This window comes from Strongylocentrotus purpuratus, unplaced genomic scaffold (assembly GCF_000002235.5).
Source record: "Strongylocentrotus purpuratus isolate Spur 01 unplaced genomic scaffold, Spur_5.0 spur5_scaffold_15, whole genome shotgun sequence".
In the NCBI taxonomy this organism is placed as follows: Eukaryota; Metazoa; Echinodermata; class Echinoidea; order Camarodonta; family Strongylocentrotidae; genus Strongylocentrotus; species Strongylocentrotus purpuratus.
In genome coordinates, this window is record NW_022145600.1 from 21629086 (window position 1) to 21655579 (window position 26494).

Consider the following 26494-nt stretch of genomic DNA (forward strand, 5'->3'; position numbering starts at 1 on the left):
TACTGCGAGACGGTCAATCCATGTTCCTTCACTGCCTCATGCTCGGCGGGTTCAATGTGCCAAGGGGGGTACACCTACGGCTACGCTGATTATGAATGTAAGCAGTAGTGGTAGAAATGGCGGGAAATCGACTCCTTCCCCCCTCAAAAAAACTTTCACCTCATTTAAAAATTCGAAAAAATATTAAATGAATCTAAGAGGCAAATGCAGAATAAATGCATGAATTCCCAAGCCCCGGCACCCCTCAAAAAATATATTCTCCTAGAACCGGGCTTGAATGTAAGTTTTAGTTTACATAGTTTACATGTGATTGCATGATATGGAAAGGAAAAACATGTAATTATATCAATAGCTTTGATTTAAAAATGCATCCAATAAATCAAGTAATGTAATTATTTTCAAGAGAAGTAAATCGTAAACGTTGTTCCCACTGCAAGAGAAATTGCGTAATAATCACCCAAGACTAGGACACACAAATCGAAATTATTCAAGATGTTCTTATTTTGGAATGCGTAGAGAAGTGAATGTTTTTGTTATGTATTCATAAATATGTATTGGCACTGTTTTCCAAGTGCTCTACATGTTTCATATTGATATAGTTACAATTCATACAACACCTTTTCCACTAAAATGCCTTTCACGAGTTAGTGTTACCAAGCAGTGATAGTGTAATTTTCAACGAATGGGTAAGGTTTTAGAACAGAAAGGTCTCCAAACTCTGTTGGAATTGTTCTACTGTTGGCATGTTGGTGATGATTTTGATTTGAGGGCGTAGCTTGTTCCAGAGTGTGCGAGCAGGAGAGGTAAAAGCTGCATCACCAGCTGATTTGTCGATGAGTGGTTGAATGAAGATCACTGGCGATATTTCCCCACATATATCTGATTGTTTAAATCATCGATGGTCTTTTAACAGCTATTCTTATTCCATCCGCAGGTGTTACAGATGAAACAACTGTGCCGACAACGTTAACAAGTGTGAGTTATCCTCCATAAGGGTTATCTGACATACAAACATTCACTAGGAAGACTGTAATTTGGTGTAATTTAAAGAATTCGCTAACTATTGTTTTTTCAGATGAAATTTTGTACAACATCATATATTGAATTAACGATCATCTTACAATTGTTTTTCTTCTATTTTTACTCACTCGCTTTATCTCCCATATTGATTCATGCATTCATTTAATTTCATTTAATTTGTAATAGTTAGAACAGTAATCAGTTTCATAACACTAAGTTGAATGATAACACGATTCACTTAATATTGATTGCTTGGTTACTGGATTATTATTCTTCTACTTAGTTATGCATGTAATTCTGAATTGCCCTGTTTTCGTGAAATCTACTAAGAATTTTTGTTATTTCATGAATTAATTTATTATGATTATACTGACGGGAAAGAATGGTACGTTTTTGTTTGATAACAGGGCACTCCTGAAACGCCTACAGAATATCGAAATCCTACGCCAGGTAAGTATTTTTACAATTTTGTGGAGGTGTCATGGTAAAGTGGATCATTCACTGGACTCTCAATCCGAAATCCGAATGTTTAGGGTTCGAATCCGAGTCCGGCACCAATTTCCTTTGGCAAGACATTAATCAGCATCCGCAACTTCCTACCCAGTTTAATTGGGTACCTGGCAATCGCTAAAGTAATACTAATTGCAGGACCCTCTGGCAAAATAGCACTGAATCTGACGAGGCTTCTCTTGGTAGACAAAATCATGATTATTATCATTTAATATTCAAGATAAAGCAAATCTAGATGAAGCACTATTGGTTGTAATAGCAGGTATACATCAATTAGAAACATTAGAATTAAGCGCTAAATGCATGTAACTATTATCATTTTTTATTATTATTATTATTATTATTATTATTATTATTATTATTATTATTATTATTATTATTATTATTATCATCATTGTTGTTGTTGATGTTGTTATGTTGTGTGGATTGTCTGGCCTCATGCCCACGACACTGCCAATCCAGAGTAGAAAATGTAAAATAAACATACAAGCATTTGATGCAGTGGGCCAGTAAGCCGAGGTAGCATTTCTACTTCATTTTGTATTGTATCATCGCTAGATATTGAGTTAAGATTTTGATATAATTTTGTGTAATAATTGAATGTTTTCTCATTATCAAAATGGGGCAAATACGTGGGCGGGGTTTGGGCCGTAAATGATACCGTTGGGGGGCGAAGCATCCAAAGCTCCCCGCCACCTAAAAAAAAAGAGTCTGCCGTTGTGTAGATATTGAAGGTATCCGTTACCTTGTAATGTAATTAGAAATAAATATGAAAATATCCAACAGGCTACATGAAATATCAACGTAGCCTTTAATAAATCTGTCAGGTATAGGGGAATATGCTATATGTATTTCAATGTCAAGTGTAGGTCTACGTAACCTTGTAGTGGGTTTGAAGGGGTTAGTCTTTACCTAGCATTGCATCTTTTAATGCTCGTCTTTTTAATGCTATTCTTATTCCAAACATAGGTGTCAGAGGTGCAACAACCGTGCCGACAAGGTCAACAAGTGTGAGTTATCCATAACGGGGTAATGGGACGTACACACATTCGCTGGGAAGAATATAATTCCGTGTTATTTAAATAATTTACTAACTCAATTGTTTTATAGATAATTTTTTTCATAACATGATGAACTGATTTAACGTTCAAATTACAATTTATTCATTCTTTTTTACTCACTCGCTTGATCACTTATAATATATAATGACAATTTAATGCTTCCGAAACCAAGAACCAATCAGTGTAAACGTACATTCTTATATCGGGGATCCGTGTTATACAATGAACTACCTATTAAGCTCCGTCAGTTAGGCACACTAAATTTGTTTAATAAACATGTTCAAAAATACTTCAATTATTTTGATATTTAAATTTCGCAATCCCATTGGCTTTTGCCATAAACATAACCAATTTAATAACAGACTAAATTAGATAATGTGTAGAATATTTTAAAACTAATCAAGTTAATTGTTAGCAGGGTGGGTGATAAGGGTGGGGTCGTATTTTGTTAAATTAGGGATGGTAGGGGATATTTGAATAGATTTTAATGCTTTTTGTTAGTGTTTTTTGTTTAATTTAATTTAATTTGATTTAGTTAAGTTAAGTACAAGTACAATGTTGTTGTTTTTTTTAAAAATATTTTTAATTACGACTTACTATTTTGTTATTTCATTGCTTATTATAGTATCATTATATATATATTGGACTCCATGGAAGAACAGAGCCATTAGGTTAATGGCTCTGAAATGGACTATCCAACCGTTTTATCATTCTATCATTGTTATATAAGTCTTTGATTTTGTTATATTGTGTTATTGTTTTTTATGATGATTTTCGGAAATAAAACAAACAAACTTATTCATTCATTCATTCATTCATTCATTTATTTCATTTTATACATTTGTGCAACGTATTTTGGACATAGATTTTCTTTTTCTCACTTACAAATAAAAGTATTAAACATCGATTATGAGTGAGAATTATAATAGGTTTCATAACACGATACACATCGATCATTGCTAGGTAACCGGGTCGTTTCATATTTTCCTACTAAGTTACGTATGTAATTATATATTACCCCGTTTTCATGAAATAAAGTATTCACAATAAAATAATTAAAGTTATTTCGTGAAATAATCTGTTATGATTATACTGAACGGAGAGAATTGAACATTTCTGTTTGATAACAGGGCACTCCTGAAACGCCTACAGAAGATCGGACTCCTACGCCAGGTAAATATTCACAAAATTATAGAGGTGTCATGGTAAAGTGGTTCATTCACTTGACTCTCACTCCTTATGTTTAGGGTTCGAATCCCAGACTGGTACCAATGTCCTTTGGCAAGACACAAGCCCACATTCGCCACTTCCAACCCAGCTGTAAATGGGTACCTGGCAATTCGCAGTGTAATAATAATTGCAGGGCCCTTTGGCAGAATTGCACTGAAGCTGATGAGGTTTTTCCTGTAAACAAATTATGATTATTATCATCATCATTATTATTATTATCAAAGATTAGTAAAAATTCAGATTAGACACTATAGGGTGGTATTCTCGAAAGCGGCCTAAGTTAAATCAGTGGCCTAAACCTGGTTTAAACCATGGACTATCTTTTTTGCTATTCTCGAAGGTGGCCTAAAGATAAGCCAGGCTTAAATACGTCATAGTTCGGCCTAACTTTAGGCCGCTCAGAGGGCAGGTTTAAATACGTCATAGTTCGGCCTAACTTCGCGTGACGTCACGTTTTAGTTAAATCGAGTGTCCGCGGAGAGTGAACGGTAAGTTTTGCATTTGAATTTCTATATTTGATAACAATTTACACTCTTTTGCATGGATAAGCGCTCATGAAAGTTACACCAGCTAATAAAATATTTTTGTTACTTTCATTTTGCTGTACTGGTGATAATCTAAAATGCTTTTAACTGAATAAATTTGGGAGAAACTTGGTTAATGTTCATGGTGATTGCAGACCAGTCCCATACGTGCAAATAATTGTCGGTTAACATTTTCGTTTCCTGAGATTGAGCAATTTCTTACCGGGTAATTTTTTTCTGGCCACTATTGTACTTTCGTACGCATATACCACCTTAACACCACCTTAAAAATATCATTGCTAGACGTAGAAACTACTTTTATAGTGGATTTTCGAGACGCTGTTGCCTAAAAGTGGACTAGCACTAGGCCTAGGCCTAAATCTAGATCTGGCTGTCTCTTTCGTTCGTTAGCCTCTGATTTGGGTAGGATCTTTTTCAGGAGCCGACCCTACCCAAATCAGAGGCTAATGAACGAAAAAGACGGAAATTTCGGTCTGGTAACACCTCTGCCTGAGCTGCAGTGCTAGTTGTGGCTGTTGTTGGGATAATTTTCTACAGGATGATGATGATTTTCATAACCACCCACCCCCCCCCCCCCCCCTCCCCAAGAAATCTAAATTTCATCAATAAGAGTCTAGTCTTGACAGGTCTTACAGGAATTGAAAGGAAATGGACAGAAGCTTCCTTTTTTGACATATACATTTGCTGATAATGGTACAGTAGACCTTGCTTACTATTAGTAAACTACAGAGAAAGAGAAATTGTAATTTCTTATCAAATATCAACATATTTTTCATCTTGATTTTCTGCTATTTCAGGTTCTTTTCAATTGATGCATGGGGATGAAAAAAGAAGGCCTCTCCCAAGCTACTGTGACCCGCCTTGTGAAGTCCATCTCAATAGCCATTGCCAGGAGATCGGAGCAATACATCTCAATTCTTGAACAAGAGAGGCAGTCCTGCAGAGTGAAGACCCAACATGAATTTTATAATTACTGCCATTTCCCTGGCGTAAATATGGTTGGTGCTATTGATTGCACCCACATAGGCGTCTCCACGCCAGTTGGCCCAACACCAGTTATTTCCTGAACAGGAAAAATAGATACTCCATTTTTCTTGGAAAGTCTGCTGGTGAGTAATGCTGTAATAACGTCTTACTTTTGTAAACTAAATAATGTTTATACAATTTTTATTTAAAAGATCTGCTGATTTTATGAATCTGCAGATGTGTCTAAAGGTACATTATGTAGTGATTTAAAATTGTTTTGTCTGATGAATGTAGGTGCAATCTACGCTCAAACTTTTATCATTTTACGTCGGCACGAGCTAATATCTTCAGCTTGATTGCCATGGCTACCAGTCACTCCTGAGAGTGACAGCTTGGCCTAGACTTTTGGGCGGAACTATCTCTGAAAATAAGACACAAATAATCAACAGTTGATTACCTACTTTCAAATTTGGGTCAGAAGAAAACTCAAACCTACCACTATCAATTCTAGATCATATAAGACTTAGAGACCTACAGACTGCAGTACAGTACAGTGCAGTAAATTTTCATTTTACTTTTTTCCCCTTCACGAAGCTCATTTTGGGAGATAACGTAAACAAAGACAATCTTTGGTCTAATGTTAGATTGAACTAAAATGGAAAAGTTGGGCTCTAACGATTAGGGCCTTGTAAAATCTACATTCCAGGCTGCGTTTACATCTAGGTTAGGCCAACTGTCGGCTAGTTATCTAAGTAAGATGTAGACCTCTAGACTTGATTTTAGGAAAGAGACTAACTTGGCTTTCTTAGGCCATGACATGGCAAGTACAACTTGGTGCAAGCACATGAGATAGTACTGCAAGAATGTGTATGTTTGTTCTTGACTTTAAAAGAGATACCGGTAGTCATTCTGTAAATCAATGATTACTAGTAACTGAGTGGGGAGGGGGTGCCTAGTCACTGCCTACATGAAAGTTAGTTGTTTTTTTTAAGTTAGAATATGATTGACACTATAACTAAGACCAATTATCAATGGAGTAGATCTTTGGTATTTTAATGAGGTCTAAACCTTTTTATTTTTGTTTCAGGATGATGTTCTTCTTCAGTAAAATAAATGAAGGCAAATAACCTGATGATTAAGACAAATTCAGAGAGAGGAAGGAGAACTACTTAGCTGCTGAATTTCTGAGAGGTAGGCTGTAGGAATAAGTTGTTGTTTGTATGCCCAGGTACATTTGTTCATTCACATTTTTCCATCAATACTTTCATGTAACTGATTATGCACTCCACTTTTACCACAATGTGCATGTAAGTCCACTTTGGTCACAATGTACATGCAAGACCAATTTAATGTTTAATAGAAATAGGTTTCAATGTGCTTCCTTTTATTCTTTTCTCTTTTCATACAACAGACATACTTGCGGGGACTATGAAGTTCTACTTAGCCTATTCAATGAACCAAACTCCAGCTGCTGTAACTGTGACTGCATGGGGATCAAAACCTTTGTAGTATAATCCTCATAACATGAAGCTATGGTAACAAACAAGCAACCATTGATAATAAGCCTGATATGTCCTTGTTGTGTGTGTGAACCACAAAGCAACCATTACTCATAAGGATGTTTTTATGTACATCAGATGTTTACTGTTTCACTGGAAAATTGTGATTTTAAGTCATTTAAGAAATTATGTTTTGTAATGTGTTTTATAATATAGTGCAAGTCATGATATAACAGATTCCCTGCAAAAGAAACACGGCTCAAAAGTAGACTATGCTTTGTTTTAAAAAAATGGGAGAAGGTAATGTAACAAATACATAACATTTAATTCTAATAGTTTCAAGTAGCAGATTATGAGGCTATTGGAGCTTAATATTTGATTTTGACCTTCAATTTTATAATCGTATTCATCATGAATTACAATCTTTTCTGTTTTAAGAAAAATAAATAAATTGAACATAATTGTTGATATGTTATATACAATATTTCTTTCATATCTTTTGATTTTAAGTGTGCATATCGTTGGGTTCATTGAATTATACATGAAAAAAGTCTTGAAATAGAACAGTGGGAGAACAGAGAGCGAACAAGAGAGAGAGAGAGAGATAGCGTAAAAGAGAAAGGGAACCAAATGAGAAAGAACAATTTAATGGTGAGAGAAATAAACAATGATGTGAGATAGTGTGTGTGTGAGAGAGAGAGATGGAGATAGAGAGAAAGAGTTGGGGGGGGGGGGTGACAGTGCCCCTTTTTTCAAATGCCCCTTTTTATATAGGAAAGTTCCCTTTTAACTTTGTAAGAAGTGCCCCTTTTTCCATAGGAAAAGTGCCCCTTCCCCTTTTCACCTCTGATAAGTGCCCCTTTAATTTTGACACGCGCCCCTTTTCATTTGACAATTTTTCATTTTCCTTTGCAATAAGTGCCCCTTTTCACTTTTCAGAAGTGCCCCTTCACCTCTGATTATTGCCCTATTTAAATCTGAGAGGTGCCCCTATTAACAAAATTATCGGTGCCCCTTTTATTTCAACAAATGCACATTTCCTTTATTATAAGTGCCTCTTTTTCATTCTCATAAGTGCCCCTTTTAAAATATGTTCAATGCCCCTTTTCAAGTGCGATATGTGACCCTTTTCATCTCTGATAATTTCCCTTTTAACAATGATACAATTCCAGCAAGTGCCCTTTTTGTTGGTGCTGCCCCCCGCTTTGGAAGTCGCTCCGCCGTCCCTGGACGTCATATTGCTCAAGTTGTCGAGGTGATGCATCCTCTCCACACTCAGCGCGCATCCATTGTCTTAGCCCATTGTCTTAGTGCATTGTGACGTCATATTGCTCAAGTTGTCGAGGTGATGCATCCTCTCCACACTGCGCGCATCCATTGTCTTAGTGCATTGTGACGTCGCAGCTTCGGTACTGAGCATGTGCAGAAACTGTAACCATGGTGAATAATCCATGGACTAAGTTAGGCCAGGTTTAAACCATGGATCAGTTAGGCCACCTTTCGAGAAATGAAAATGACTTAGGTCAGCGGCCTAAGTTAAGCCTGGCCTAACTAAACCACGGTTTAACTTAGGCCAGGTTTAACTTAGGCCGCTTTCGAGAATACCACCCTTCATGTTGCGATAGTACAGTTATTAGAAAAATTAGTATGTAACTATTATTATCATTTTATTATTGTTAATTACGATTATTATTAATTTGAGTAGAAGTATTATTATTATTATTATTATTATTACCGTAGTTGTTACTATTAATATCATTATACAGTCAAACCTGCTTTAGTGACCACCTGTCTACAAAGACCACCTGTCTACAAAGGCCACATTTGTTGTTTCCCTTGAAAATGGTTTTCATTGAATCATGTACTAAAGGAACCTGTCTACAAAGACCACCTGTCTCCAAAGGCCACTTTTTGTGTTTCTCTTGGGTGGTCGTTATAGACAGGTTTGACTGTATTAGTAGTAGTTGTATTAGTTGTAGTATTATATGTATTACTTTCATCATCATTGTTATTTATCATCATCATCGTTGTTATTAATATCATTAATATTTCATGGTTGAGCTAATGCTAGAAGTAGCATTCCCCTATACAGATAGCAACCAGCAAAGTATGTTTATTTCTGTACACTAAATGGGGGGGGGGGGGTGAAGAGGGGCATCTATTGCAAGAAGACGGAGCAAAAATATACAATATACATACATATATGTTTTGGGGGCAGTGCGAAAGTTAGCCGACGGAGCGTTTTTTGCTTCGCAAATTCTCGCCATTTTTTTTTTGTATCCTCGTTTACAAATATCGAGTTAGAAGTTTGTATAGTTTTGTTCAAAAATAAATATTTCTCTAATTATTAATATGAACGACGGTGGGAAGGGGGAATATTTCTTTCGCCTGCAGCATCCACAGCCCTTCACCCCCCCCCCCCCCCCGACACAAATAAACAAATAATTAATCTATTGTGAGGAAAAATTAAAAGCATCCGTTGCCTTATAATGTAATTCGATATAGGTATTGTATTTTCGGTCTATATTATGGACAAAAGATTTTTCATCATTTTAACGTAATTTCATCTCTCTGTATACCTACTATGAAAGTGAGCTAATATAGATGGCCAGATAGTCCTCTGCCTTCTTCTCCAACGACCAATGGACTTGGGTAAACATTATTTCAAAAACAAAATAATACAATGAACATAAAGAGAGAGAGTGAAAAAAGTCAAACCGTTGCTTTAGACAGTGTGTGATGTTAACGATCTTTCAGGAAAAATTCGAGATATTCGACAGGCCGCATGAAATTTCAACTTGGCCTTTAAAAAATCAGTCAGGTGTAGTCTCATGCTAAATGTATTTTTTATGTCAAGTGTATGCCTACGTAATCTTTAAGTGGGTTGAAAGGGTTTAATTTTTACCTAGCATCGCATCTTTAAACTTGGTATAATTCATAACACGTTCACAAAGACTTCCTAGAAATAAAATCGAAGGCAATTAAAATACACTCTTGCATATATCCCAAAGAAATCATGTTTGGATTATATAATACGTCGCTGCAATGCTCGCATATTTTAAAAGGTGATGACCAAGGCTTTTGAACTTGATTAAGGTTCGTTCTTTGAAAGCCTTTGCGATCGTCTTTGATATAGGCCTACGTTAATAGGTATGGTCAAACATCACATCAAATGTTTATTTCGGTTATTTTCCACAGATTTTACCACAATTCACCAGGCATTGCCTACAATACCATCAGAAGCAGACATAGTCCACCAGAAGACCTCCCTCTTCAACCTGATCCACCAAAGATGGCGCCTTCAAAATCACGTGATCAAAACCAAACAAGGATTGTCATTGGTCGAATGCGGTGCCGAGTGTAACAGGCGAGATGACTGCGTGTCATTTAACATCGGCAATGGTGTGTGTGAGCTCAACAACCAGGTGGTAGGCGGCACCGATGTCGGCATGAACGACTTTGTTAGAGAAGAGGGATATAAATATTATGAGAAACAATAGACTTCGATTCGAAGTTTGTCTTGAACGCATTAATAATTCAATTCAGTTTAATTCAAATAAAACTTTCACCGAATTACACAACTTTACAAACAAAATTAATAACACATAATGTAATATATAACAAAACATAACATGATATATCTAATCTCAAAAATAAATAAGTATACATCATGATAATGTTTAGCAAAAAAGGTGATTAACAGTAAGGATGTACATACAATCATACATATTGTATCTACTTTTACTCATATCATTGTCTTATTATACCAATTAAGATAATGAGTAATCACAGAGATTTGTCGATCAAGATGTTGATTTACTTCTTTTCATGTGTATAACGAAGCTTTAGGAGTAGAAAAGTGGCACCAACTTGCAGTTGATTGTTCATGTGTATACAAAGTTTACTGTGTAAGATAAATTATCAATATCAGTTTAACCAGACAAATAACGTTACGATCGCTAATACATTCAATTATTTGTTTTGAGATCAAGAGTGCAAGACTGTATGTAAATAATTCTTTATTTGATTGTGTGAGTTATATATCCGTAACAAGGTTTAAAGTCAAATGACTAAAAACATGCATTTTTATGCTTCTGCCGTTATGTAATGGAACGTTCTAAAATACGAAGTAAATGGACCATTATTTCGTCTTAAAGGAAATACACTTCATCATTTATAAGTGCAGCAATAAATAGATAATTAATGCGAAAAGGATAGACTTTACTTATTTAATACACAAAAACGTCAACACACACCCACACACGCACTCGCGTCACACTCAAACACAAATAAATACTAACGGTTGGACGTTTATGTTCTCTATCTTCAAGCCTTTACTGTTGGGGCACTAAAAATAGGTTTTTATATTGTAGATGAAATTGGAACAATGATAAATGTTGGAAATAGGGCCTATGGTTTATCTGAACCGAATCAGATTTCGTAGAACTTGGTCTTAGCCATACGAGGATACATCTTTGTTCTAATGTATCGGTTTCCTAGCATTTCCCTGGTCGTAAAAGTAGGACACAATAATAATTTGATGTTTTATAATGTTTTATTTGACTAAATCATTGGCTCACATGTTTTGTTTAATCGGGAAGGCGCAGTGAATTGACATAGGACTGGTTTTGGCGCTACTAAATCCCAATATAATATATCAGACTTGTGTGTTAATCTTTTTTTTCTCGAAATATCTTGTAAGCGGATTTTTCTTACTCTAACTTGTACAGTTCCATATATTTGTTGGACCTTCATTACTGTGCAGATAATATTTAGTTAAATAACTAGCTTACACCTAGACCCATCACTGTCTGTGATGGAAACACATACAAAGCCCATAATTGAGTTTTCATTCTTTTCCTATCTTCTATAATAGTTTTCAGTACAACTCTTTCCCCTGTCATTGCATATTTATCCTATCTTTCCTTGCGTTATTCTTTTTTTTCAAAGCTATTTGAGCTTAATATCTTACCAACAATGTTATAATTTGTAAAAATTGTGAATAACACTATTTTTATGTTTTAAGAACAATAAATGAATTTAACACAATTTGTATTAACTTATGTACAATATACTCTTCATATCTTGTAACCGTTAATTTGCATTACGGTTGAATGAATTGAATCATACGTGGAAAAGGTCTGGAAACAGAAGGAAAAAGAGAAAGGGAAAGATATAAGAGAGCACTATTTAATAGTAAGAGATGTTGATGTCATGAAAATGAGAAATATATAATGCTGTGAGATAGTGATAGAGAGTGTGAGAGAGAGAGAGAAAGAGAAAGAGAGAGAGATTGAGATATGGAGAAAGAGTTAAAACAGTTGCCAATAGCATGTTCAAATAATGTAGATTTATAAACAGTTGGAGCATGTGGGGGGATACCACAATCAAAATATTCCCTGTCCCGTTTCATGTGAATTACCCCCCCCCCCCACCCCCCCCCCCCCCCCCCCCGCTCCCTCCAAATGACATGGTTTGGAAGAGCTGATGAAACTACACTTGTTTGGGTTCTCAAAAGAGAGAGAAAAGGGAGGTATCAAACTTTAAATCTAAAATAAGCGAACATCCCCGCATAAACACACACACACACACACACACTTTTCTTAAATTATTTCATGTTTAATTTCTCCAAATAAACGGAGAAAAACACATCAATAACAATGTCGTGAACATAACTATGCATCATATACATGGATGTTCCATTACAGAAAGGAAATTACATTTACCAAACAACTTACATCACATAATTATGAACGAATAATGATAAGTAAGGGTTTAAGATTAAAAAAAGAAAACAAACAAACACCTTCTACCTCACCAACCACCCTAACTACTAAATTTTAAATCCTTTTAAAGATTACTAACTGTAAATGAACAACTCCCCTTTGTGATTCTTATAATGCTAGGAAGAATCATACAAATTCGTATAAACACAAAAGACAACAATATCCGTATGACACCAACCATTCTAACTCTCCAAATAATCAGCAATCATGACAATTGTAAAAAAAAAAAAAAATTGGAAAAGGCCATATTGTAATGTCATGTTAGTGGAACTAGCTAGTATTTTGATATAACTATCAATATGTAGGGACTAGGGAGGGGGGTTCCCCTTTGATAAAAATTAATAAGCCTGACCAAGTTTGGCTTGATTATTTTTCTCTCCAACAGTACGAAGCTGTATTCGGTAATCAGTGAAAATCATATTGGGCCCTCATTATAATAACAGATTTAGAGGACACTTATTCATTAGCCAAGTGATGAATACAATAACATACATGAATAAGTAAAGCAAACATGGCGGAGCTTGATGGGCCTGGTGTCTCGTAGCTACGCACGAGAGTAGATGGGCAACCCAGAGGAGCAACCACACACTGACTGCATTGCGTAACCCCCCCCCCTCCCCACACTACACAATACCCCCCTCCCGCCTTATATGGCGACTCGTTACACCATAAACCCAATTAAGGTTAAAAATCAAATTTTGCATTGGCAATTTGTATTTTAATGCTAATTCATGAGGTTACCAATTTTGTTTGTTGGGTATACGCTGCCCTATTGTGCTGAAAAAGGAAACATGTAGTTGTTTATTTTTGTATATGCGATATCAGAGCAGTTGAGGGCAGTAAATTATCTATTTTCACCGTGAGCATAATTATACCTGTGTACATTGGATGAGGGTTGTTAGGGCTCTTTTCCTTGTTCACATCAGAATCCACAGGATGACCAATCTCAGATCTATTACATTATTAATGCTAAACATACTTAGAAAGATTCAGTAACTTTCATGAATATCTTAAAAGGTCATTTATTACGGAATTAAACAAATTTAAATATAAGTTTCAAAATCATGTCAAAATGTTGAAAGGTAGACATTAAGATAAATTGTGAATAAAATGCTCTTCATATCCTTTGTGCAGTAAAAAAAAAAAAAAAAAAAAGGATATAGAATGTCGTCTAGTTAACTTCCACTATTGATCCATTGTAACATTTACCGGGAAAACAAATTCTAAAAAAATAACACGACTGAATCAATTTTTTGTTGAACTGTTATTATATTTATAAACAGATATCGTCCCGGGGACTCAAAACCAAATCGTTGCTGCCCTTTGGTAAGGCAATAATCACCATTACCAAGTTCCTCTTAAAACCGTCGGTCCCCTGATTTCTTACCTACAAGCATACACATGCTTTCTTAGCAGTCGGGTCAACCAAACAGACCAACCAAAGCTGAAGGTTGTCGACCCCAACCTCATTCCTGCTACATGCTTGTGTAGTCCCATATATTTTATGTGAAAAGTGCATGTGACTTTGAACAAAACTGGGCCAGTCTGTCATCATTTTGATGTTTCCAAAACCTCAATATATATGCCAATACTTATATTGGTGATTAACCTTCCCCCCATCGCTTCCAAACAGTATCTTTCACAATGCAAACTCCGCTTAATATTTTTAAAAAAGAAATTTGACATTTAAATGAAAAAAGAAGAATAATATATATGCCAATAAAATGAAATCCCGATATGAATCATCAATCACTCCAATTTTATACTTCTCTCTTCATCAGTAATTGATTCGAAACACATAAATCTGCTATTGTGTTATTTAGGGTAATACATTATTCAATATGAGGATGTAAATCTCTTGCTCTCTACATTTGCCTTCTATCAAGTAGTATGAAGAGGAATTCATGTACTACTTACATGTTCAACGGCATTTTTATACTTATTTTCTTATTTATAGAGGTAAGCAATTATATAACATTCTTCATGACGTTACCATGAGGCATACCATTTTGAAACAGTCAGGAAGAAGGATCATTTATTCGTTTATTTTGTGATATGATCTTAAAACGCTGAAAAGGGAGACTGGAACGAAGGCTAATATTGCGTCACGCTGGGAAATTACATTAATTAAACTTCATTGTAAAATATAATTTGTTGTTCATAACAGATTTCACATTTATGACAATTTCATTCTTTTCGTTCGACACTAGCCAACATACTCATCTGACAGGACAGTCACGTTTTCATATGTTCCAGGTTTATCTCGGATCTCCTATCACTTCCACAAATAAAAAGCTGCTTCATTTTCTACGTCAAACTTCAAATATCCTTTAATTTCTTCAAAGTCAAGATCATAAACTCAGGAGAGCAATGAATTGTTCCAGAGTCGTTTTCATCTTCGCATCGGTTATCTTGATCTTTCTATTTATTGGTCTTTCCAGCTCGACTGAGATGGGAGGTAAGTGACATTGTTTGGGGAGATGGAGTTGTCGTGGCCGAGTGGATGCGTCACCGGGCTGTGGATCACATGGTTTGGGGCTCGAGTCCCGTCACAACACCAATATCCTTTGGCAAGACAGTAATCTACATTTAGCACACTGGGACAAAAATTCCTTGAAATGCTAGAGCGCCATTAAAGAATAATGCCCTCAACTACCCTAGATCTCATCTGCCATTTTGGTAAAAAGTCATCATTTCCATTAAAGCGGTCATCGTGTCATCCAGTCTTTAAATTATTGATAATATAATAACGATATAAATATTGGATACAACACAAAGTGTTCAAGTCGCTCCAACTTTAATTTTGAAACGTGCTTTCCACTTTTTTTCTTTCTGTTTTGAGGATTGATTCCACTCTACTCGAGCCCCCCAATGATTAGTTTAAAGTCATACACTATATAAATAATATCATGAACTAACTCATATAAACTAATAAAGCCAACAAGTGTTTTGCTTATGCAGTTGTTTTTCTCCTAATAAATAAATAAACCCTCTAAACATACAGGTACACGACGCCCCCTTGTCTATGGGTGACCTAGGTTGAGTTTATCAACCGAGAAGCGTACGGCGTAACGTAACTCGCTGGGCTGGTAAGAAGGAATCATAGAAAGGACAGGGCCAGCGTGAGTTGGAACTGTGTGCGGATCGTGGTTTAATTTTTTTTTTTTTTTTTTTTTTTTTTTTGTAGACTATGAATAATATTATATTAAAATGAAATTGGAAAAAGAAAGATTGACTAATAGCCATTATAATACCAAACGAACAACAACAACAACAACAACTTATCCCTAATAATTTCTGATTGTTCGGGAACGCGTATGGATGGCGCCCCGCCGCTCGCTGACTTTTTTCTTTCAAGTCTTGCGCATCTTTAAGAAGAATTCTTTTGAAAATCGGACATACAGTTACAAGGTCACGTGACCTTTTGTCTTTGCATGTCAGCCCCAAAATCGCTCATTTTTGTGATTTGTGTATTTGTGTACTAAAAATAGATCAAACATCGGTTAATGGGTCTTGTTTAAAGTTTAGGTGGTTGTTTTGGGAGTCAAAATAGTCGAATTATAGTAAGAAATGAAATAAACCAACAAAAACAATAAAATACATAAGTTAAAAAACAATGAAATACATAAGAAATTATCAAAACAAGAGATAACATAAGGAATAAGCTGGCTCTCCCAATTTTTGTTATCGTATTATTATTCCAAATGGACTAATGAATATGTTTACTGAAAAAGAATGCTTAAGTATGAATAATATATGATTTATGGGTAAAAATGTGATTTTATGACCTTATTTGCATAAATTACCATAAATATCGAAATGAGTGAATTTTTCAAAAAATTGAAATTATCATATTATTCTATACACTTCACTTGACATGCGTGTACATTTTCGCGGAGTTCGGCCATTTCACGGCCGAGATCTTAAGGGGGACCATAATGCCCCCCCCCCCGGCCGTACTAAGACCTTAAATAGCCCGGCCTTTTTAGGGTTAAATGACTCCCCCTCCTCCCATAAAAATGTACTTCCAGTCTTGTATATTTCGAGAGTAGCTGTTATCTTAATCAATATCTTAATTTTTTTTAATCTCTCTTATATTCGTTTAGAATCTGATTCATCTTCGTCCTCTGGTGATTGTGACAATCCCACTTTAACATCCATGTTTAAAGGACAGAATAGACAGGTAAATAACGAATCCTCCATCCATCTATACGTAACCATAACAAATGTCATTGGAAAGCATTTGCCAAACGTGAAAATGGTGAACGTGACAACCCTACTTCACATTCATGTTTAATGGGGAAAAAAGATAATTAATAACCAATTGTATACTTAACATGTTGTCTTATGATATTATTATTAGCCATTCCCTTCATTTTTCATGAGGTCGGTGTCCACCAGGAACCTGGGAGCGACTTTCACACCTTCTCACTGTAAAATTACTTGACAAGTCAATAAAAGATCCCCAGTTTCGGGGATTAATAATGATAAAAGAAGTACAGAAAACTTTTTTATATAACGTGGGCGTGGAGGTTTTTATTCTCCGGAACCCCTAGGTTGTTTTCACGGGTTTTAAGGTTTACGTCAAATGAGCAACGCCTCTCATTAAATAATGGCCTATATGTAACACTTATACGGCAGTTCAATAAAACATGAACATTTTATTTTTCAGAAATTTGTCATATTTCACGTCCCTGTGGCAATACGCGGAATAGGCACAACATTTTTTTTTTCTTTCAATTTTCTTTATATATTTAAAAAAAGTGATATAGTAACTTTCTGATCGGTCAATAAACAACAGTAAAGTGGCTCCAACATAGTAAAACTGTTCGTTCTTAAATCTCTCTCGTGCACAAATAAGACTCAAACATATAACATGTTGATGTTTAGCTAAAAGGTTTTCAGAATGATATAGCCTTCTTACCTGATTTTACTTCATTTCTTTTGTAGAAACGAAGTGCGCCACTCCGAGGTAAGTATATAAGATCGAGGGTTGTTTCTTTGGGCCAGAAGGGATTAGACCACACAGCGAGGTCACTGACAGGTGGCTATCTCATTAACTCAGCTATCAACTAACATAAGAAAAAGAGGATCGTGGGGAACCAACAGGCACAGATTGGGGAAGTTTTCCATATAGAGGGAGCAAGTAGCTACAAGTATAGGACAGTGGGGCTTAAACGAAATATCGATTTAAGACATTTCTATAAATCCTGTAAAATAGGGGTTGAACATGTTATAACTATAGAGTGCTTTAAAGCCAACTCGATTTCTTTGCTGTCCAATATGCAAAGAAATCGGGTTGGCTTTAAAGCACTTTATAGTTATAATATGATTCCACTATAATAGTGGAATCACATGATTTAGGCCTGTACTTAAAAAAAACAACCTAAGGCCAAATATAATTCAAATTTGGTTTTCGTCCCCTTTTCCTTCCTTTTAACGACTCGCCTAAATTAGTTTTTTTATTTTATATTTCGTTTGGAAATGAAAATACGTACACAAAATGAGAACAAGTAGATAACAAAAATCGTTAAAATAATGACATTTCACATCTTTTTGAGCCTTTGAAGTACAAATCTAAATGAAATATGATCAAGAAATGATGTTTAGAAAAAGGCATAGAAGCAATTTTGTGTGCAGGAAATATATTAAAAATTAAATATCTAAATTTGAACCCTTCCTCGTCATTTGGAGATTTCTGGACGAGAAACTAAGAATCAATTATACTTTGCCCAAGGCCATGCAGCGCACAATGTGACCCGAATGCGATCCGATTCCCGAAGAAATGGTACTTGTAATAGGGAACCTAAACCAGCATCATCTTCCCGATTTAGGTGCTTATATGATGATAAGAATACTAACAACCGGAATTTTAGTTCCATTTAAACCTTCTACTCAATATAATAGCCGAATCAGCTTCAAACCGTAGACAATCGCACTACGAGTCTGGTGGCTTATATTAACGTTTTTGTGCGGATTAATTTTTTCTTCCATCAACGGAGTTTAAAATCGCTTGAAATTTAAAATACATCAGTTGGAATAAATATATTTCCGGTTTCAATTTATTTCGCCTCATTATGCCAACACGTGATATATATATATATATATATATATATATATATATATATATATATATATATATATATATCACTTCACCCCGTTAAACTTAGGCTGGCTTCATCGGTTAGCTATTTTCGGGGAAAACATTGGAATTAACAAAATCCACATTTATGAAAAGTTTACACTTCTTCATTTCTTTCTACGGGGTGGGCACCAAACAGCTTCAAATAACCATGTTTTTCTTCTTTATCCTAAATGATTTCATGTAATATAGTCTGTATCTTTTATCGTCACTAATTTGTATCAATTGCTTCTTTTTTCACAATAATAATAATAATAATAATAGTGGGTTCTAATAATAATGTAATGTTATTAATATAAATGAAAATGAATAAAATCTGAAAGAAAATGTACATGTATTTTATTTCCATGTATTGAAAGTGAAGATGAAAATGTGTTTACCATCATAATTACAACTTTGTATCACATTGTGCATAGAAAAAATATGTCAAGCACGTGGAGCTCTAACGATGACGATCGAGTGTGACCCAGGAACAACGATTATAATCACCAAAGGAGTTTGTGTGGGGGTTCGTTCTTGCGATGATTATGACCCCTCCCTGGAGAGTCAGTGTGATAACACTGACAAGACGGCACAGTGGGCTCCGTATTGCGAGACTGTCAATCCATGTACCATCACTGCCTCATGCTCGGCGGGTTCAACGTGCCCAGGGGAGTACACCTACGTCTACGCTGAATATGAATGTAAGCAGTAGTGGTTCTAGAAATGGCGGGAAATCGACCCCTTCCCCCCTCAAAAAAAAAAGCTTCCATCTCACTTAAAAATTCGAAAAATATTAAATGAATCTAAGAGGCAAATGCAGAATAAATGCATGAATTCCCAAGCCCCGGCACCCCTCAAAAAATATATTCTACTAGAACCGGGCCTGAATGTAAGTTTTAGTTTACATAGTTTACATGTAATTGCATGATATGGAAAGGATGAACATGTAATTATATCAATAGCTTTGATTTGTAAATGCATCCAATAAATCAAGTAATGGAATTATTTTCAAGAGAAGTAAATCGTAAACGTTGTTCCCACTACAAGAGCAATTGCGTAATAATCACCCAAGACTAGGACACACAAATCGAAATTATTCAAGATGTTCTTATTTTGGGGTGCGTAGAGAAGTGAATGTTTATGTTATGTATTCATAACTATGTATTGGCACTGTTTTCCAAGTGCTCTACATGTTTCATAATGATATAGTTACAATTCATACAACACCTTTTCCACTAAAATGCCTTTCACGAGTTAGTGTTACCAAGCAGTGATAGTGTAATTTTCAACGAATGGGTAAGGTTTTAGAACAGAAAGGTCTTCAAACTCTGTTGAAATTGTTCTACTGTTGGCATGTTGGTGATGATTTTAATTTAAGGGCGTAGCTTGTTCCAGCAGAGTGTGCGAGCAGGAAAGGTAAAAGCTGCATCGCCAGCTGATTCGTCGATGAATGGTTGAATAAAGATCGCTGAGAATCTGTTTTCCTCTATAAATCAAATTGTTTAAATCATCGATCATATTTGTAAAGCTATTCTTATTCCATACACAGGCGTACCAGATGGAACAACCGTGCCGACAATTTTAACAAGTGTAAGTTGTCAAGAACGGGGTCGTATGACATAGAAATATAAGCTTGGAAGAATATAATTTGGTGTAATTTAAAGAATTGGCTAATGTATATTCTTGATAAATTGTGTTTAACATCGTATAATAACTTATCGTTCATCTTGCGATTTATTCATTCAATTTACTTAATCGCTTAATCACCTATTCCTTCCTTCATTCATGTAATTTCATTTTATTTATTTGTTCAACGTATTTTTGACATCTTACAAATAAAATTATCAGATATCGTTTATGAGTTAAAACAGGTTTCATAACATCAAGTTGAATGATAAAACGATACACTTAGTATTGATCTTTGCTTGGTTACTAGGTTGTTTCTTATTCTGATACTAACTTATGTATGTAATTTTAAATTACCCCGTTTTCATGAAATCTACGTATCACATTAAATTAATTTAACTTATTTCATGAAATAATCTATTACGATTATACTGACGGAAAATAAAAACAAATATTTCTGTTTGATAACAGGCCAGCCATGAAACGCCTACAGAAGATCGAACTCCAACGCCAGGTAAATATTCACGAATTTATTTATAGGTGACATGATAAAGTGGTTCATTCACTTGACTCTCAATCCGAATATTTAGGGTTCATATCTCAGCCCGGCACCAATATCCTTTGGCAAGACATAAATCCACATTCGCCACTTCCAACCCAGCTGTAAATGGGTACCTGGCAATTCTTAGTGTAATAATAATTGCAGGGCCCTTTGGCAGAACAGCACTGACTCTGATGAGGCTTCTCTTGGTAGACAAAATCATGATTATTATCATTATTATCATTTATTATTCAAGATAATGCAAATCCACATAAAACACTATTGGTTATAATAGCAAGTATACAGCAATTAGAAACATTATAATTAAGAGCTAAATAAATGTAACTACATGTATTATTATTTTATTAGTAGTATTATCATTATAATTATTGTTGTAGTTGTTGATGTTGTTATTTTGTGAAGATTGCCTGGCCTCATGCTCACGACACTGGCAATCTAGAGTAGAAAATGTACAATCAACATACAAGTATTTGGGGGCAGTGGGCCAGTAAGCCGAGGTAGAGTTTCTTCTTCGAAAATTTTCTTAATTTTGTATTGTATCCTCGTTTACAGATATCGAGTTAAGATTTTGTATATTTTTGTGTAATAATTGAATGTTTTATCATTATCGAAATGGGGCGAACCACTAGGACGGGATTGAGGCCGTAAATGATACCTTTTGGGGCGCATCATCCAAACCTCCTTGCCCCCTAAAGATACACGAGTCTGCCGTTGTGTAAATATTGAAGGAATCCGTTGCCTTGTAAAGTAATTAGAAAATAAATATGAAACTATCCAACAGGCTACATGAAATTTCAAATTAGCCTTCAACACTCACTCCATCAGTCAGGTATAGGGATATGCTATATGTATTTCCATGTCAAGTGTAGGTCTACGTAACCTTGTAGTGGGTTGGAAGGGGTTAGTCTTTACCTAGCATTGCATCTTTTAATGCTCGTCTTTTTTACTGCTATTCTTATTCCAAACATAGGTGTCAGAGGTGAAACAACCGTGCCGACAAGGTCAACAAGTGTGAGTTATCCATAACGGGGTCATGGGACATTGCTGGGAAGAATATGATTCGGTGTTATCTCAATAATTTACTAACTTATTTGTTTTATAGATAATTGTTTTCATAACATAATGAACTGAATTGACGTTCAGATTACAATTCATTCATTCTATTTTACTCATTCGCTTAATCACTTATTCATTCATTTATTTCATTATATACATTTGTGCAATGTACTTTTGACATAGATTTTTCTTTTTCTCACTTACAAATATAAAATATCAAACATAGATTATGGTTGAGAACAGAAATAGGTTTCATAACAGTAAGTTGAATGTTAAAACGATACACTTAATATCGATCATTTCTTTAGATGGTAACTGGGTTTGTTTCATATTTTCCTACTAAGTTACGAATGTAATTCTATATTTTCCCGTTTTCATAAAATCTACGTATCACAATAAAATGATTAAAGTTATTTCATGAATTAATATATTATGATTATATTGACGGGAGAGAATGGTACATTTCTTTTTGATAACAGGGCACTCCTGAAACGCCTACAGAATATCGGACTCCTACGCCAGGTAAATATTCACAAAATTATGTAGAGGTGTCATGGTAAAGTGGTTCATTCACTTGACTCTCACTCCTTATGTTTAGGGTTCGAATCCCAGACCGGCACCAATGTCCTTTGGCAAGACATAAGCCCACATTCGCCACTTCCAACCCAGCTGTAAATGTGTACCTGGTAATTCGTAGTGTAATAATAATTGCAGGGCCCTTTGGCAGAACAGCACTGAAGCTGATGAGGCTTTTCCTGTAAACAAAATCATGATTATTATCATCATCATTGTTATTATTATCAAAGATTAGAATAATCCAGATAAGACACTATAAGTTGCGATAGTACAGTTATTAGAAACATTAGTATGTAACTATTATTATCATTTTATTATTGTTAACTACGATTATTATTAATTTTAGTAGAATTATTATTATTATTATTATTACCGTAGTTGTTACTAATATTATCATTATAGTATTAGTAGTAGTAGTAGTAGTAGTAGTAGTTGTTGTTGTAGTAGTACTTTTAGTATTACATGTATTACTTTCATCATCACTGTTATTTATCATTATCATCGTTGTTATTAATATCATTGATATTTCATGGTTGAGCTAACGCTAGAAGTAGCGTTCCTGTACAGACAGCAACCAGCAAAGTATGGTTCAATATCAGGGAGAGCCGTTATATTTCTAAATGGGGGGGGGGGGGGTGGGCGAAGAGGGGCATCTATTGCAAGAAAACGGAGCAAAAATATACAATATACATACATATATGTATTTGGGACAGTGGGAAAGTTAGCCGAGGGAGCGTTTCTGCCTCGCAAATTTTCGCCATTTTGTTGTGTATCCTCGTTTACAGATGTTGAGTTAGAAGTTTGTATAGTTTTGTTCAAAAATAAATATTTGTCTAATTATTAATATAAACGACGGTGGGAAGGGGGGGGGGGCATCGCGGGGGAGGCTTGAATAATATTTTTTCACCTGCAGCATTCACAGCCCCTCACCCCCCCCCCCGACACAAATATACAAAAAAATGAATCTATTGTGTGAAAAAATTAAAAGCATCCGTTGCCTTATAATGTCATTCGATATAGGTATTGTATTATAGGTCTATATTATGGACAATAGGTTTTTCATCATTTTAACGTAATTTCATCTCTCCTTATGCCTTCTATGAAAGTAAGCAAATATAGATGGCCAAATAGTCATATGCCTTCTTATCCAACGCCCAATGGACTTGTCAAACATTCTTTCAAAAACAAAATAATACAATGAACATAAAGAGAGAGAAGGTGAAAAAAGTCAAACCGTTGCTTTAGACAATGTGTGGTTTTAACGATCTTTCAGGAGAAATTCGTATATCCGACAGGCTAGATGAAATTTCAACTAAGCCTTTAAAAAAATCAGTCAGGTGTAGTCTTATGCTACATGTATTTTTTATGTCAAGTGTATGCCTACGTAATCTTTAAGTGGGTGGAAAGGGGTTAATCTTTGCCTAGCATTGCATCTTTATTATGCGCTATATAAAAATTACTTTATTATTATTATTATCTTTAAACTTGATATTAATTCATTACACGTTCACAAAGACTTCCTAGAAATAAATTCAAAGGCAATTAAAATACACTATTGCATATATCCCAAAGAAATCATGTTTGGATTAGGAAATACGTCGCTGCAATGCTCGCATATTTTAAAAGGTGATGACCAAGGCTATTGAACTTGATCAAGGTTCACTTTCTGAAAGCCTTTGCGATCGTCTTTGATATAGGCCTACGTTAATAGGTATAGTCAAACGTCACATCAAATGTTTATTTCGGTTATTTTCCACAGATTTTACCACAATCCACCAGGCAATACCCGCAATACCATCACAAGCAGACATAGTACACCAGAAGACCTCCCTCTTCAAACGGATCGAGGGACGGCGCCTTCAAAATCACGTGATCAAAACCAAACATGGATTGTCATTGGTCAAATGCGGTGCCGAGTGTAACAAGCGAGATGACTGCGTGTCATTTAACATCAGCAACGGTGTGTGTGAGCTCAACAACCAGGTGGTAGACGGCACTGGTGTCCACAGAGACGACTTTGTTGAAGAAGAGGGATTTAAATATTATGAGAAACAATAGACTTTGAGCCGAAGTTTTTCTTGAATGTATTAACCATCATGGTAATGGTTTGCGAAAACACATAATTGACGTACATAGAGATTCACTCTCATTCTTCTTCTTATATCATTCACTTATTATACCAACTTAGAATATGAGTGTTTAAAGAGATTTGTCGATCATGATGTTGATTTACTTCTTTTAATGTGGATAACGAAACTTTAGAAGAAAAGTGGTAACAACTTGTAGTTGTGTTGTTCATGTGCATCTATATAAAATTTACTTGTGTATGATAAATGATCAATATCTGTTTAACCAGACAAATACTGTGACAATCGCGAACACATTAAAGTAATTGTTTAGTCATGTTTAGAGCACATGACTGTATGTAAATAATTCTGTATTTGATTGTGTGAATTCTATATCCATTACATTGTTAAAAGTCAAATGATTTAAAACACGCCTTTTTCGGTCAGACTATTGCCATTATGTAATGGAGCGTTATGACAGAAGAATACACTTTTATATTTATAAATAATGAAGAGACAATTAACACGAAAATGTTTGCCTTGATTTTTTAATTATTTGGTTTCTGAATCATCTTTTGAACAACGGCCTACATTTTCATGAATTTCAACATAACGGTATTAATCTGATAAGGTCTACACAACATGTCCACGCACACCCATATACACACACAAATAAAATACTGATTGGATGTTGATGTTCTCAATATTCATGCCTTTACAGTTGGGGTACTATAAATAGGTTTTGATTTTCAGGATAAAATCAGAACTATGGGTACCTTATATATCAAATGCTGAAAATAGGACCTATGGTTTATCTGAACCGAATCAGATTCCATAGGACTAGGTCACAGCTATACAAGGACACATCTTTGTTCTCAGATATCGGCTTCGTGCATAGTATTTCCCCGGTCGTAAAAATTGAACGCAATAAGAATTTGACGTTTTATACAGTTTTAAATGACCAACCTATGGGCTTACAGGTTTATTTATCTCATGTGATTGGGAAGGCACAGCGACTTGATATAAGACCGGTGTTGGCGCGACTTAAATCACTTCATTAGAATTGTGTGTTCATCAGAATTGTGTTTGTTTGCATTATCTTGTTAGTAGATTTTCCTACTTTTGCAGTGTTGCGCTAGAATTTGATTAATTTTGTTGTAAATTCAAATCCTTTTTGATGGCTCATCAGATCTGTGTACATAATTAAGTTGAAAGAATTGCTAAAACCTAGGCCCATAACTGTCAGTGATAAACACATATTCAAAGCCCATAATTGAGTTTTAAGTTATTTTCTATCTTTTGGTTTTCAGTACAAGTCCTATCCCCTCTTATTTCATTTTTTCTCCTCTCCTATTCCTTGGGTATTCTTTGTTCCAAACTCTTTTTTTTCATTGTGCTGTTACCTGTTTTAGCACTGCGTTGATCTCTTCTTTTGTGTATATCTTCGTTTTTTATATTTAAAAAGAAATCATTCCTTATTTTATTCTTCATTCTATCATTCTACCATTCACCCCTTTGCCCCTTATTTGATCCCCTTTTCTCTTTTAAACCCAATCTTCCCTCCTATCCTTCCCTTTAAATTTCCGTCCCATAGACAACTAAAGTATTAATTCCATATAAGCTGCATATAGGCATTACTAAAAATAAAAGGCACCAATATGTCCTTCGTGTTAGTGTGGACCAAAAAGCAACCATCATTCTTACGGATTATTTGTACATCAGAGGTTCATTGTTTGACTGGAGAAAAAAAAAATGATTTTGAGTCATGGGTAAATTAAAAACACAAAAAGTATCTTATTTTTATAATTTGTTTGTAATACGGTGCCAATCATGATATAATACATTCCCTGGAAAGAAAGAAACAGGG

At 35.1% G+C, this 26494-nt stretch overlaps 1 long non-coding RNA gene across 1 annotated transcript; it reads left to right on the forward strand.

Moving 5' to 3' along the window:
• The first annotated feature begins 4076 nt into the window (after positions 1 to 4076).
• Positions 4077 to 6517, forward strand: LOC115924084. The gene is made up of 3 exons (XR_004064174.1): positions 4077 to 4309; positions 5164 to 5475; positions 6420 to 6517. It is a non-coding gene; the product is annotated as an uncharacterized LOC115924084 (long non-coding RNA).
• The last annotated feature ends 19977 nt before the right edge of the window (positions 6518 to 26494 follow it).